The sequence below is a fragment of the Macrobrachium nipponense genome, chromosome 10 (assembly GCF_015104395.2).
Source record: "Macrobrachium nipponense isolate FS-2020 chromosome 10, ASM1510439v2, whole genome shotgun sequence".
Classification (NCBI taxonomy): domain Eukaryota; kingdom Metazoa; phylum Arthropoda; class Malacostraca; order Decapoda; family Palaemonidae; genus Macrobrachium; species Macrobrachium nipponense.
In genome coordinates this window covers 7,781,174-7,796,173 of record NC_087204.1, presented here as the reverse complement: position 1 = coordinate 7,796,173, position 15,000 = coordinate 7,781,174, and the positions used below count along the sequence as shown (strand labels likewise).

At 36.3% G+C, this 15,000-nt stretch overlaps 2 long non-coding RNA genes across 2 annotated transcripts in view; one reads left to right on the top strand and one right to left on the bottom strand.

Moving 5' to 3' along the window:
• LOC135223443 (uncharacterized) overlaps positions 1-5,313 on the top strand; it is a 6,781-nt gene extending 1,468 nt beyond the window's left edge. Inside the window, exon 2 of the long non-coding RNA XR_010316503.1 lies at positions 4,120-5,313. This is a non-coding gene — a long non-coding RNA (uncharacterized LOC135223443). The remainder of the gene's footprint in view (positions 1-4,119) is intronic.
• Positions 5,314-7,162: 1,849 nt separating this feature from the next.
• LOC135223444 (uncharacterized) lies at positions 7,163-12,966 on the bottom strand. The gene is made up of 3 exons (XR_010316504.1): positions 12,780-12,966; positions 10,399-10,541; positions 7,163-8,134 (listed from the first exon to the last, which is right to left on the bottom strand). It is a non-coding gene; the product is annotated as an uncharacterized LOC135223444 (long non-coding RNA).
• Between the last annotated feature and the right edge of the window lie 2,034 nt (positions 12,967-15,000).

Below are 15,000 nucleotides of genomic sequence, written 5' to 3'. Positions count from 1 at the left end.
TTATGAAAAAAAACGCTTAGTCACAACGTAAGCAAGCATCATGTTAGACTTTTGCCTCTACGAGCCGGGTATGGGCTTTAAGGGAGAGTTCTATTTTATTTATTTTTATTTCTTTTTATTTACTTTTTTGCCTCCACAAAGCTGGGTGTGGGCTCATAAGGGAAAACTCAAGCTATTGTTTTCATGGTCGTTCTTACAATACTCCTCTTGCAAGTTGTTGAGGTTCCGGGTTCTAAAAGAACACTTGACATTTTTTTTGGAAAAAAAACAACCTTTTTCAGGGACACCGAACACAGCAGATTTCATTTTAGCAGCTATTGCTTTTATGGTCTTAAAAAAATTGCCATGAATTGCTGTCCAAATTTCTCGTAAAAAAATAGTCTGATGGTGCATAGTTTCCCATTATATAACGGACCCATGTCTCAGAGACTTCTTGCTGTCGTCAACGTAACCGGTATTTGGATATTTAAAAGTAAACATTTTCAGTACATATCCACCTATATATCTCAAGGACTCTTCTTCGATAACAGATCCCATTGTCTCTTGATTGCTGACATTTAGCTAATTGTTTCCTCGGAAGCCATTTCGTCATCCTTAAGATCCACATCAAATTTCAGGTCTAAAATTTGTCATACGTATTTCCAAAGGGCAGTTCCTTGCTATGAAAAGGCTTGTTAGGTTAGTTTCCGTCAAGGCCATATGATATTTCCAGGGATAACTGGTCAAGGTTTTCATTTTCGTTGTTGCCGTTTGCCTTTTCACTAACAAGTTCAATATCCCTACATGGCGGAAAGTTTTCCAATATATATTTAAAATGAACTGCATTGGGATGATCATATGAACACCTTGTCTGACCAATGTATTCTAGAAAACATTCAAGAATCTTGATTTAATATCCGCGTCATAATCAAAGAAACGTCACGACACCATTTTTTCTTTTTTTCTTTAGCATGTTATGTTGCCCAGTCATTGAGTAGCGAGTTGATACCACTTTCTGGAATCTGTAAAAGATATGAAATTTTGGAATTCCTTTCCCTCATTCCAACATAACACCTATCATTTTGTGTAGAGCACGTTTCTGTCTATCCAAATGCAGTGCTGGCATTTGTCACAGAATCATACAGGAATTCATGACATCGAACCATTCAGTCACTGTAGTTTATAAAACCAGCATTTTCCTAACAGTTGTTGATCTCTGGTTCCTTTCAAATTTCATTGCCTTTGAACATGAATTTGAAAGTAGTTGTATGGCATACTTTACACGCTGACTTTGTAAGCCTCAATACATTGATGTCATTAATTTTGTATGTTAAAGCATACCCTGATACAGTTTTCAAAGAATATCACGGATACTTGAATCGGGGGGTGTAATTTCCATTTTCCATAAAACACTTATAAAATTGAGAGTATCGGCAAATAAAATTTTTCTAACAGCATATGGGGTTTTTAGAAATTTTTTTTTCACGGTTAAAGGGATAAATCCAGAGTTCTTAACAAACCTGCAAATTGCTGTATCCAAGATCATGGACAATTGCCACAACGGTAGAGATAAACTTTTTCAACATTCATAATATCTCCGTTTTCTATGCTCGTTAGTGTCATATTAACAAAACCTCAACGTAATTACTTCAACTTTATCACGAGGGTCATATAAAACGTCCATCCCTTTGGTATAACTACGCTCACTAGCCATATTCATTATAAAATCAAATGAAACTACGGCAAAAGTTTGTTTCCGTCATTGTTTCTGATTTTGCCTTTTGACTAAAAGAATGGGTATGTTGGGTATCAGATTTAAAAAAATGACTGTATTAAAAAGTTGCACGGAATGTTATATGCTCTGAAAAACATATGCTATATTAACCTGTTAATCGTAAGGATAGTGAAATTTCTCTCTCTCTCTCTCTCTCTCTCTCTCTCTCTCTCTCTCTCTCTCTCTCTCTGAGCAATTAACTCTTAAACTGAATGACTAAACGTTCGATTATGGGAATGTTCCCTTAGCTATAGTATGACTCTACTGACCAATAACTCCATTGAATTATGTAATTTGCTATTAGTGGACTCTGCGGGTCGATAAACACACACACAGGTGAGAGAGAGAGAGAGAGAGAGAGAGAGAGAGAGAGAGAGGAGAGAGAGAGAGAGACGTGCCCTTCCCGCACATAAGGTCGTATGACTGAACGTCACTCTTCTCATGGTGGTCTTGACAATACGCGCGTGATTCACCCTCGAAATATATATTTAGACACTTGGTTTCAGCTAGTCCTGGTCTAGTTCATGTAGTGTATTCCTATGCCTAATCGTTTGTGAATGTTTTGCGATATTTTTGCGCCTGCTCCACAAAGGCTACGACATATGGTACTTAAAGCAAACAAGCAAATGCAGTGTCTTCAAAATACGAAGTCACAAAAGATTAGGAGTAATGAAAATATAGTAAAGAAAATTTTATTTTTCCAAGTGTTATAATAGTTGTATTTGATGAACGCTATTGATTATACAGTATGGTAGTTCTTATATCTAAAGCCAACGTATATACCCTGCATGTTGAATGGGTAAGCGAAATAAAACCAGATAAGAAGATTTAATGTCTGAATATCACCCCTCGTTTAATTAAGCAAATCCTTTGCCCAAGCTAGATGTGGAACTGTGGTTTCATTAAACTACCTGTACTTTATAAATGTTGTATATGTTAAACTTGGCAAATTAATATCAATTTTTCTGGCTTTGCAGCGACATCCACATTCTAATCGAGGCGTCAGTTGCCAAATTTTTATTTTTTCTAATTTGTTTTAAAACTGCGAAATGGTCTTCCTCGAGGTTGGAGTGAATAGCTATTCTCCTGTGTTCGAAAATTCGTAATTGTGGAAAATAGAAAGCACCGTCGATTCTTGTGTGTGTGTGTGTTTAGATGGGGGGCCGGATGGTGGCGGGCCCGGGAGTTTTACTTTGGATTGGTTAATAGTTTACAATTATTTGCAACAGAAAACAATAGGCTCTATATTTTACATAAGTTTTATGGCTCAGAGCACATGTAAATGACAAAGTAGTGCAATGTCTAATTCTTTGTAATTACGAAAATTAGTTTTTGTTTGTATGGTGTTTTTTTTGTTGCATAGAACCAGTGGTTATTCAGCAACGGGACCAACGAAAATTGACGCTCCAAGTTTTAGTGGTTTTGCTCGAAAAGTATATTAAGATTACAGAATAATCTTTAAAAATTTTATTTCAATGCAGAGATTTTTAATAATTCTTTTCTTAACTCTTGTTGCTGTGCCAATTCACTTAAACTTGAGTCCGTCTGTTGGTCATTGTTGACAATTTCTAGATTGCAAAATGGAACATTGATTGCAAAGTGGAACAAAATGTCCAGGTTGCTTAATCTTTTGGCACTCTAGTGATTTTCAGGTTACAGATTACCCTAAGTATACTCTTATCAAGGAGTATGATTATGAAAAATTGCATTTTGTTTGAGGAAACAAAAATATCTGTAAAATGGTTAATCATGCTCGTTTAGTTGTCATTGGAGGAAAAAATAAATGACAATATTTTCATGTTTGTGACTGGAAAAATTAATATGGTTCAGTACCATGGCCGTATGATATTCTGATCATGAATGATGATTCAGAGGCGCTCTGGCATAGTCTGGCCTCGGCTTGACAAGGTACTCCGAAGGATATGATGACCACTCAAGTTACGAGGTCACAATATTCACAAATAGTTTGCTAGTTGACTTGAGTTTACTATCCAGATATCATTAGTTCTAAATTATCATGCGTTTTTGTTCTGGTGCTAGTGTTGCAAATAATTTTTGCTTTTGATAGACGACACCCTATTGCAAAGGATTTAAAAAAAATTTTGGTTGATGTGATTTGTCTATAATAATTTCTGTTTGGTGATGTGATTTGTCTACAATTTCTGTTTGGTGATGTGATTTCTGTATAATTTCTGTTTGGTGATGTGATGTGTGTATAATTTCTGTTTGGTGAGAATGTGATTTCTATCTATAATTTCTAGAGTAATGCATTATTTTTGTTTGTAGTATTTGTTCCGTGTGTTGAGTTATGATTGTCGAAATGTTTCAAGTCATAGGACCTGACTAATGCATTTTTCTTTTTTCAGGAAACAGAACTTTGTCTAAATGTCAGAGACAACCCCCATCTAGTTGTCCAAATGTCAGGACGTGCTTCGAATGTCAGAATGCACGCACATCTCGTTATCCTCCCATTAAAAGTTCAGTAAAGAAACTGTATACAGAGGAAGAATAATCTCTTGTAATTTAGCAGGAAATTATTTTTTAAACTTTAATTTCATTGTTATTGGTATGCTTAGTGTAGTGATCAATTGCCGGGGAGCATGTATTCGTTATCAGTGCTAACAGCCATACCCCGTTTGTTTTTTTATACATTTACCTTTGGTATCAAACAGAAACTCCTTACACCTCGGTATGAGGAGAGCTGACAAAACATTGGTAACTGAATACAGCTACTGCAGGATTTGTAAGTATATTGCTATAACACATTTTAACTTTGTGGATCACAAAATGCTGGGTGTGATGAAACAAGTTTGTCAGCATCACTTGTACAGGATGTTCACTGCACTGCAAAATAGTGTCCATATGGGTTAATTTCTCAGTGTCTTTTTGCAAAATCTCCTTATCCAAGTCTGCAAGGGTTTAGCCCTGTATAATCCTCTCATTTCCTTCGGCGATTGTTCCTCATGACTCGCTTAAAAGGCTTTAGTTAATTCAGTCATAAACTAAACCTGTGTATGGAAGTCTGAACAGTTTGTTGTTAAGGATTGTGGTACATGTATTTAAAAGGCTTCATCAAAATCCGTGTCCTAAAAAGAGCAGTTTTGACAGGTTACTAAAATTTGCTCTCGGGTAAATGTAATAATACGGTCCTTTATCCTTTGTATTGGTGTTTAAGGTATGAGTCTTTCTACTAAATAAATATATAATTTGGGATAGAAAAAGAACTTCGGCCGTGGCGAGGATTTGATTTCTGGTAATCATGTTTTCAAGTGAGGTGTGTAGATTTGTAACAGGAGATTGTATTTATGAAGGATGATATACTATAGTATTGATTTTGGTCAGTTCAATTTGCCAAAACATGTTGCTAGTAATGTGATCTATCTAATCAGAGATTTATTTGTCCGATAACAAAACTGAATCCACCATCAAGACGACCATAAATTAAAGTTACGCGTAACAATCTCTGCAAAATTCAAGTCCAGCACCAGTTAATTCCACGAAACTGCCAATAGAGAACAGGCAGCGAAATGAATTTGTTTAATCAGGACAGTTCAGGGGTTCTCAAAGTGGTCGATATCGACCCCTAAGGGTCAATAGGATCATCCAAGGGGTCTATGCATAGTCAGGGGGTCAAAAGGGGGTCGATGAATAACTAACGTGACGGAGAATTAAGTTACATATACTCGAACATCTAAAGATCCAAACATTTTTTTTACTATATATTACTTTTTTTATCATGCTGAATGTCAAGTACTGAACTAATTCTACTCTAATTGATTGACAAGTTTTTTTTTTTTTAATATTAAATGCTAGTCTAGGGGGTCGATAGAAAATTTGAAACTTCATAAGGGGGTCGAGGAGTTTAAAAGTTTGAGAACCCCTGTGTCAGATGTTAGTGAGGTACAGGTGGGTGTTGCATTTAATTTTAGTTTAGTAATAGACATTCTTTTCGCTCTAAAGATAGAGGAGTTCAATTCAATCTAACTTTGACCTGATAAACTGTTCAACTTCGTTGTAACAGCCTTCATACATTCCTGGCATTAAATTACATTTTTGACCAGGACTTTTTCCTTGCTTGTTTTGAAGGTTAATCTAACTTCATTACTTACCAGACTGTTAGACTTTTACCGTCTATGTTACAGAACTTTGCCATAGATTTTCTACTTTTCCTGTTTTATTTATAAATGTTCATAGCATATACGTTTACAGGCAGTATATACCAATGTTGCAAGGACTAATGAATTTTAAAGCAGTTCCATTAAGAAACTAATCATATATTTAAATTGAAATATTCTAAATGTCAAATTCTAGTGTATATTTTGCCTTACATTATTTTTATATTTTTTCCAATATCCATACCATATGTAAGACCTGTTCTTACTTCACTGTAAATTGTTTTTCAATGTTTCCAATATTCTAGGTTGTACATGTTCAAGGAAGATTCTGTAACCTCAGAAAGTACCCACATTTCTAAGACCTAAACCTACGTTATTTTACTTGTTCCTCTAAAACTTTTTTACTAGTAAGCCATTTTGCTATGAAATGTTTTTATGTAACTTCAGTATATTTTGTGGCTTACCTTAATAGTACCTTAATTCTTTACTAGCTTTGGGAATATTAAGTGTACGATAGCAGGATTTATAGTTAAAGACTGTTTACTATTATTCTACGTTTGTCACGAGTGAGTTCATGTAAATATTTTTTACTTTGAAAGTAAATTATAACAAAAAATAAGCTTCGTATATATTTCAATGTTACCTGAAGTAAACTATTAAATATTTATATTTCGGATTGTTATTTTCGACATGTTGAAGTCACCGAAACGTCACTCGGAGTATGAATGCATCATAAAAAAGTAATGACAAAAGCCTGCGATATAATAATGAAGCTTAGAAGTAACAAAATTAAAGTTTTCAATGATATGAACGATGAGAAGGATTTAAGCTTCTGCCAGAAACAAAGAAAGGAGACCAAAGGGGACGTGAAGGCCTTTATATGGAGGTTTAGAAAGTAATAAGTGAAGGAGCCCATGCAAACAGCAGACAGAAAATGAGAAGAGGAGAGACCAAGAGTGACGAGAAGGCCTTAAAGACATGGAAGCTGCAGATAACAAGGAATGGAGACCAAGGAAGACGGGAAGGCGTCGCCATGTGGTAGCCACATGGAACAATGAAGGGAGGAGACAAAAAGTATTACTTATGAAGATTTGCAATGAGCAGATAGTGAGCCAAGAAGAGAAGGACCAGAAACAAGGAAGAAGCAGAGAAGACCAAAAAACTTCGAGAAGAGAAGGACGAACAGCACGCGAGAAGCAGTAGAGAAGAAAACAAGGAAAAAGCAGAGACAACCAAACAAGAAAATAAAACAAGGAAAAACAAGAAAACAATAGAGAAGAACCAACAAGGAAAACAAAGGAAATAGCAGAGAAAACCATAAACAAGCGCGAAGCAGTAGAGAAAAGAAGGACCAGAAGCAGGATAAAGGAGAAATATGAAATTTAAAATCTATAGTAAAGTAATAAACCGGGACAATCAAAGTTTGACTTCCAGTTCCTGTTTGCTTAATACTAATATAAGAATTAAAGATAGATTTCAATAATCCATGACTTCACGAGTTTGTTGTTCATGTCCCATATTCATCTACCCTTAAAAATCATGGGAAGACCTCTTACATGCCTTTCTAGAATATGGAAACTGAGATAACGCTGAAGTGAGTCACTATCCACAAGCCCTATTAATACAAACCCTCTACTATACTATCAGGCCATGAATGTACAAAATTTTATGCGAAGTCCTAATATGTACAAAAATTTTGCCAGACCTGATAGCATATGGTATAGGGTTTGTAATGATACTGCTTGTGGATAGTGAACCACCCGAGTTTTGTAGCAATCCTTCACATTCTAGTAGTGCATGTAGCCTTCCCAATTCTTGTGGTCTTGTCTCCAACAGTCACTCTGGGTAGCCTTCCCGAGATTGGTGTGGTCTTGTCATCTCCAACAATCACGGTGTGTATAGCTCCTTTAATTCTTGTGGTTTTGTCCTTCCCCAGATTCTTGTCATCTCCTACAATCACTCTGTAGCACTCCCCTAATTCTTGTGGCTTTGTCATCACAAACAGGCACGCTGAAAGTACGTGTCGTGATATTGTACATTTTTCTAGTTTGTGGCAGAATAGAGAAGCAGCTCCATACTTCTAGCAGAGTTGTATATCTTGATATAATAAATGTGGTGGTCTCCAGATCCTCTTTGTCTTGCTTGTACAACCATTCTTGAAGTTCCTGTAGTATGTAGAACGGTCCTAAGATTCATGCAGGCGCTTTCTGACCCTCTTCAGCCTCGTATTGTACACCCATTTAAATTAACATTCCTAGCATCGACTCTGTAAATACATTTAATCATTAGTTTTATACCTTATAGCAAACTACCTAAGTTCCAAATGAGACATGGAAATAATGCATGATTATTAGAACAGAATTTGCACGTTACTGCAATCTGATTCAAGTAACTAGCCAGCACAATACTATAGGAGAGTAGCAAACCCAGTTATGGGTAAAAGTGTTTATTTTTTGTTTTTTTGTGGGGGGCGGGAATTCTGACAAACTGGATTCCTAGAATTAGAATGGTTAATCTGGTAAAAGGTTTTAGACAACACTGCTTAGAAACAGCTGCCCAACAAATATTGACACAACCCAATCAAATGTAGAGATGAAAGTCATATATATGTAAGGCCAACAAAAGTGTAAAATCATTCTGACTAAAAAAATAATCACAAAATGGATATAGTTTAAATGATGCCATTTATATACATAAAACAACAGAGTTGAATTCTTGCAGACTGATTAATGAGTTATATCTTAAATGATTTACTACACTTCAATGAGATTACACATTAAGCTGAAACTATCTGATTATGGAGGCCACACAACAGTGTTTACAGTCAGAAAGGAATTGGTTACAACAAACTTTGATAAAAATAAAGAATGCTTCAACTCGCCCACACTGTAAGACTGTCAATCACACAATATCCATCCCCAGCAATGTTCTATTCCAACAGTCACCAGTACTGCATGGGCATAAAATCTCAACTTAACCATTCCATTTGTGTGCTTGGGAACAATGTACCACACAAGTGCAACGCCGGGAAAATCTGGAGGGTACAGGGAAACATAAGCCTTAATGCCTTATTTTTCTAATCTACAAAAATACTGGAAATTAATTACGTACAAGCTAAGCAAGCCACAGATAAGTAAGTGACAGGTAGAGTATTTGAAAAGCAATGGATATGCTGAACAAACTACTACTGAAGGCATGAAACTAAGAAGCATTATGTACAGTAAATCAATAAGACCATTCCATCTACATAGGAAAGTGAGCAATGATTCAAATATGCGTTATCTGAAAACAATCATTTACTGCACCTCAATGATAGTAAATAATGAAGTGAAACTATATGATATGCAGCCCTACAACAAACTTGGATATTAATTATTTTGAAAGGGAAAACCAAGCTAAATAATACAGCATCAGTTTTGGAACCTGTTCTAGCTAAGGTGTGAATAATTGTTTCCAAAGCCATGAGACAGAACTGCGAGGCAATTCTGAGGTAGTGGCCAGCACCACTGAATTTCAAACCACACTAGAGATCTCTTGAAATATCAAGAAATATTAAATAAGCACGTCAACACATCATAAGGGTGCGCAATTCAACCCTCGGTACCCAAAGGGATAATCTTCCTATTAACTGTAAAAAGTCAGTTTAATGTGATCATCCTCCTCCAACTTTTAAATTAGACCTGGCAGCAATGGCCTGATTCTTAGAAACACTGTTCCATTACTGACCAAAATGTTTCTTTGTCTTTCATGGGGTTTGACCGAGCAGTGCACTTGCCAAGCCTTCAGTTATTTAAAGGAGTGAAAAGCACTTCCCATACCAAGTGTGATCACAAACGCAATTACTAATTATACAGTAGGATTTTCAAATCCTAAATCACATTATGCATCATATTTGTTCTTTCTGTGACCAATGAAAGATCAAGCATCTCTGTCAGCTACCAGCTTCTTTATCTTGAGACCCCAAGTAAAATATTAATGATTGAAGGGCTCACATAGCTAAACAGTTGACTGCTGGATAGAAGAAGTGCCATGCTGGTTGAGTTGTCAACTATGTATACTGTCACCAGGAAAGCGTCTCAGTGGCGTGATCGGTATGGTCTTGATCTGCCACCTCGATGGCTGCAAGTTCGATTCTCGGGCATTCCACCGAGGTGTTAGAGATGTGTATTTCTGGTGATAGAAGTTAACTCTCAAAGCGGATCTGAAGTCACGTAAAGCCGTTGGTCCAGTTGCTGAATAGCCACTGGTTCCATGTAATGCAAAAACAGCATACAAACAAAATACTGTCCACAGGAGTCAAACAATCACCAACAACATAATCATGTTTGAAGACATGATATTATCCTTGAGAATACAATAGTACTCTCATGCACACTACATATACGAAAGAATTAATTAAGCAAATATATTCCAAAAGGCATCTTATACATTATAAAACCTGAAAAAAGTGACAATGTTGTATCAACAGAGCATTCATATGAAGTAGGCTACAATATTGGCATGCTAAAACACATGAAAACTCTAACTTACCTAATGTGAGTGTTATTCACAAGACCCATCCCCAGTAATGTTCCATTTCAAGGCACCAGTACTTCACTGCATAAAACTTCAACATGACATTCCACTTGTGTGCTTGGGAACAAAGTATCACAAAAAAGCAATCTCGGGAAAATCTGAAATGTATAAGGGAAAATAAGCGTTGATGTCTTTTTTTTTTCAAAAAACCGTTGATGCTATATTTTTTCTAATCTAAAAATAAGATGGAAATCAATTACAAGCTAAGTAAGCCACAGGTAACATGTATACATAAGTGACAGGTAGTGTATTTGGCAAACAATATTAATGCTGAACGACTATATAACAATGTATGAAGCAATAATATTTAATTCCTTTGAAAACAAGAAGCATTGTGTAGTACATTAATAGAACACTCCATCTACACAGGGGAGTAGGCAACGATTCAAAGGATATAGGATACTTTATCTGAAAATTATTTACTACACTTCAGTAAATACAATTTAGTCAGTAACTAGTAGAGAAATAACCTTTGCCCACCTGCCAGTAATAAATCTCAGATATGAATGGCTCTTCAAGTCCTATTCAGTCTATATGTGCTGTCCATACCTTTTTTGTAATAACCAAATAATCAGGAATAGATTACCACAAACTTCCTGACTTAACCATGACAAATTTGCACTCAGTAGCCACTGGATGGCATTAGATTTGTAGAATATTAACTTTATTACATTGGAGGGCCATACCTGGCCAACACCAAATGAATTCTGCATCAATGGGTGATATCTAAGGAATTATCTTATAAGAATGTATCCAAATGATAGGGAAGCTTTTTTCTATGACCTGTTGTGCACGCAGGAAAGACACCATAGTAGTTGAAGGTGGACAGGTTTTCACATGGGCCCCTTAGATTGAATTTTACATAGGCTCAACCCCTTCAGTCTAACAGCAGGCCTTAGTGTCTGGTTGGGTTAAGGGTACCTATTACCTTTCAAGATACTGATGAAGATGCAAGCAAATATGTATGAAAATAAACCAGATATTTTTCCTTCAAGTGTATAACCACCTAGGTCTGGACAAGGAGAGAGGAGAGTCCAAGGTGGGGCCAAAAACCAAAAATCATGGATGTAGAGTCAATAATTAGGTTATAATGCATCCGTATCAACAAAATTGTTTTTCCCCATCCCAAAAACCATGGTAGCTAATATAGAAAAAAATATCTTAAAACGAGTTTTTAGGACCCAAGGACACTCTTTAAACAAATTAAACAAACAGGCAACTACACCTATCTCATTCGTTGAACATCGTTCTGGCATGAGCTAAAAATGCAAACTGGCCTAATGAATCGCCGTAGATACAAGAATATACTTTTTATTTCCCAAATTAGCTAACATTAAATGGAACAAAATGAATACATTAAAGTGGAGTTAAAAGAATAAAGTCTGACCCCCCAAAAAACAACCGTAAAATGTCATTTTCCTCTCCTGAACCAGGTTTAAGTAAACACTCCCCCTAAAATCTCACTGTCTGATTAACTAAGCCGTTTTAATGGTCATTAAAGTCTTAGAGAACCCATTCTCTTATGTGGTGCCATGAACCCATCTGAAATAAAGAGATATTTATTACACCACTCCAACATGTTCAAGTTAATCAAAATGAATGTGTATGCACCACACTTCTTTTTCTCTTTTCACTTCAAAGGATAACTTTTCAAAGTCTCATCTTACTCTACCTTATGATGGGCGTTCTCAAACCTCCTCCAGGTGTGTTCTGCACAATGACACAAGCAATCAAAGAGTGTCCTCCCTTCTTTTCATCACCTATCACCAAGCCCATACAACATACACTACGAACACACATACAGGCACGCCCTGCAGAGCGCCTAGCAATGATCGGCTCCAAGGATGTGATCTCTGAGGTGTCGCCAACCTCAGATCGCATAGGTCATCATTCCTGGCTTAAGGGCCGGCACATTTCTGATGGAGGTAATATAGCTAATTCTTATATTCACGGGGAGGAAGCCTAAAATCCCATTAACTTGGTTTAACCAGCTAAACATTACATTCTCTAATTGGGTCCCTTTAAAAATCAAATTACACCTGATACACCGAACGTTGGGAACCACTGCTAAAACCTAAAATGCCTTCTAGGGTCATACACAGGGTAACCATTGGTTCCTGATGAGCACAAGACATGATCCCTCAGTTACATTAAAACTCCCACTTCACTGGTCGGTAGGGACTTTCAATTCAACTCATGATTATTCTGAAATAATTAATTCCCAAAACCTCATATATCATTCAATCAAGATGACAGTTCAAAACTAAATTAATTAATAATGTTTGTGGGTTCTGCCTATTCTTACAGAGACAGGACTATATCAGACAATTTCTTACCTCACTATAATACATCTCCAGGATGGCAGCCTTCAGTATGATTTGTCTTTAAATAATGGTTCGATCGTTCGATTTCCACAAAAATTACGTAGTGTTCGCAGTTGACGGGTGACCACTGACCAGCAGAGCACAAACCTGTCAGACATTACCTTTGGGTACCTAAGCGTACAATCCTCACAAGCATGGCGGCTATGCCGGCCAATGACTGTCAGTGCTGCCACGCCTGCCAGGTCACGCCTTTAAAAATTCCCTAGATTGCCTGATAAAAGTTCCATATTTGACTCAAAATTTCCGTATATACCTATTCATGCTTTGTCCCTGTATCATGTTTTTCCATCTCAGACTTTCCAGCTTTCACATCTGAATCACACAATTTGCAGTGGAAAAAAAGGGGACCTTTACTACATTCAAGTTCTTCGCTGGACGAGTGGTTTTCGCGCTATGCTGCCAATCCGATGGTCCGATGTTCGATTCCCGGCTCTGACAACGCGGAATCAGAGGAATTTATTTCTGGCGATAGAAATTCATTTCTCGATATAGTGTGGTTCGGATCCCACAATAAGCTGTAGGTCCCGTTGCTAGGTGAACTATTGGTTCCTAGCCACGTGAATATATCTAATCCTTCGGGCCAGCCCTAGGAGAGCTGTTAATCAGTTCAGTGGTCTGGTAAAACTAAGATATACTTTTTAACTACAATCTGGTTAACCGACTTTTAAATCTAGCATATTTCTGGATCTTGTATCCATAATCTCCTAGTGCTGATGAAGCAATGTAATTAAGAAAACTAAATCGGGCCGAAGGGGACGATGGGTTCACGAAAGAGACGATTGAATCACAAGTGCACTCCAAAACTCTCTCTCTCTCTCTCTCTCTCTCTCTCTCTCTCTCTCTCTCTCTCTCTCTCTCTCTACTGCCACATTGAGCAAAATACATAGTATTTTAACATAAAGCTAATGCTGCCGAATTTCCATATATTTTCCCTGTTAGTTTTCCCAAATATCCCTATATTTCGGTGCACTTACCATTTTCTTCACCGTTTCCCTGTACCCAACTGAATTTCTCTAAAACAGGGAAATTTCCTCGTACCTGGCAACAATGCTCGGAACGAGTTCTGAAACAATATTACCAACATTGATAACGACAAAAGTATAATAAAAATTAGATTGAAAATGTTCAAAGACATTCATGATATACTTAAAAGCATTTTTAAACTTTAGCACAACTTTATAATAACACCCAGTCAACTATTTTCGATGTTACAGAATTAGTTTCAGTTTGGTATCCATGGCTAATTTGTTGACAAGTGAACCTCGGTACCTTGACACTTGACGAGTTGATTAGCACTCAAATCTCACTAATGTAATTCTCTCTTCAGGAAGATGTAATGGCAATGATATGTGCTTAACCTAAATGTAAATTATGAGGTAATAAAGGTAACTATCACGATTACCAGGAAAATTGAAAAAAAAATATGTTTAGATGTACATACACCGTGAATATATAAACTTAACATCAAATCATTTATAATTTCTAAATAAGGCCATGAAATGGAAACTATATTTCAAACGGTAAAAATAATACCTTCTATGAAATAATTTGTATGCTCAATTCAAATAATTTCGAAATACAGTTTTCGTCTAATTGATTCAAAAGAATCACTTTGGCAACTTTCAGCTCATCTATGGTGTTGCCATATTCTCAATAGAGACCTTAATTAATTAAACTTTGAAGGATCCAGAAACCTACCTTGTGGGACTTCCTTCCGCGGTTCTGAGAGCCAGTATTGTTTTATCGATGAGGTTTCGGAGTGGAGGTGGGTCGATGTTCTACATTTTGATGAACTTTCAAAGGAGGGAGAGAGAGAGAGAGAGAGAGAGAGAGAGAGAGAGAGAGAGAGAGAGAGAGAGAGACTAGCATGATTCTTTTTTTGGGTTTCCTGTTTTTTGCCTGATGCTTTATAATATATATATATATATATATATATATATATATATATATATATATATATCTATATATATATATATATATATATATACAAAAGTGTCAAAAAAACAAAGTTCTTGTATGGTCACTGTTAATAATTGTATTCAGATTGACAAGGAGGACCTGTGCAGATCTTCGAAAGCTTTCTGCTTTGTATTTTAAATAACAAGATCAAACAGACATATTACTGTAGATTTACTTTTCCATTTTATTTTATTAACTCATGTGATTATGAGGT